We start from the raw sequence: 1,783 nt of genomic DNA, 5'->3' as shown, positions 1-1,783 counted from the left end.
AGCTGGGACCACAGGCGCCCACCACAATGCCCGGCTATGTTTTGGTTGCAGCTGTCATTGTTGGTTAGTGGGCCTGGGCTGGATTCGAACCCGCCACCTTAGGTGTATGTAGCTGGCACCTTAGCCACTTGAGCCACAGGCGCAGAGCCAGATACAATAATTTTCAAAGAAAATTTCAAGGAAATGTCCAATATCTGCCCCCAGTATCTGTTTCCCTTTGGTACTCAGTCTCCTATACCTTGAGGGTATTTTCTTAAGATACAAAAATTTGAGATGCACTTACAGACTATTCAAAACTATCTCACAGGCTCAGCGCCTGTGGCTCAAGTGGCTAAGGCGCCAGCCACATACACCCAAGGTGGCGGGTTCAAATCCAGCCTGGGCCCGCCAAACAATGACGACTGCAACCAAAAAAAAAAAAAAAGACTGGGCATTGTAGCAGGGCCTGTGGTCCCAGCTACCTGGGAGGCGGAGGCAGGAGACTCGCTTGAGCCCAGGAGTTGGAGGTTGCTGTGAGCTGTGATGCCAGGGCACTCTACCCAGGGGGACAGCTTGAGGCTCTGTCTCAAAAAAAAAAAACAAACAAAACAAAACTATCTCACAGGTAGTTGAGGAGTAAACTGTTGAGGAATAAGGAAGACTGTTCTTTTATGCATTTTCAATTTTTGGTAGTTACAAATAAAGCTACTATAAACATTTTCCAAAGTGGCTGAACTATTGGCATCTCTACTAGCAATGTATGCAAGTTCTATTCGCTCAGCATCTTCACCAACACTTGTATAATCAGTCTTTTCTCCCACCTCATTTTAACAGATAGGTATTGTGGTTTTAACATGGATTTCTTTAATGATTAATGAGGCAGAGAATCTTTTCATATGTTTGTTACATATATATCTTGTTTTATAAAGTATCTGCTCCAATGTTTGGACCATTTTTTATTGCTTTTTTCTCATTATTGAGTTTTGAGAGTTATTTTAGGTATTCTGATTAAAACCTCTAAATATGTTTTGCTTTACCCCCTCACTTATTTTAGTTTATGATACATTTGAGTATGTGTATTCAAATGACTGTAAACTACTTTAATTCCATACTTTGTCTTGAGTTTAGTATATAGTATATGTATATGTGTGTTTGTGTATACCTATTTTAAGGGGTTTTTTTAGACAAGACCTAGCCATATATATATATATATATATATACCTATTTTGAATTTTTCTTTTTTTTTCTGAGACAGAGCCTCAAACTGTCACCCTGGGTAGAGTGCTGTGTCATCACAGCTGACAGCAACCTTTAATTCCTGGGCTCAAGCAATTCTCCTGCTTTCGCCTCCCAGGTAGCTGGGACTATAGGCACTCGCCACAACGCCTGGCTATTTTTTGGTTGCAACTGCCATTGTTTTTTGGCAGGCCTGGGCTGGATTTGAACCCGGCAGCTCAGGTGTACATGGCTGGCACCTTAGCCACTTGAGCCACAGACGCCGAGCCTTGAGTTTTTTTTTCTTTTTGAAAGGATCTAGCTGTGAGACAGGCTAGAGTGTAGTGGCATCATCATCATCACAGCTCACTGGAACCTGAATCTCTTGGGCTCAAGCAATCATTCTGCCTCACACTCCTAAATAGTTGTAACTACAGGAATGTGCCACCAAGCCCAGCTGGTTTTTTATTTTTTTTTTGTAGAGATGGGGTCTTGCTACATTGCCTAGGCTAGTCTCCAACTCCTGTCCAAAGTGCTGGGATTATAGGAATAAGCCACTGTACCTGGCCTGTCTTGAGTTTTTTTTTTT

This window comes from Otolemur garnettii, unplaced genomic scaffold (assembly GCF_000181295.1).
Source record: "Otolemur garnettii isolate 467f Iridium unplaced genomic scaffold, OtoGar3 scaffold00113, whole genome shotgun sequence".
NCBI lineage: Eukaryota > Metazoa > Chordata > Mammalia > Primates > Galagidae > Otolemur > Otolemur garnettii.
This window is presented reverse-complemented; position numbering follows the sequence as displayed.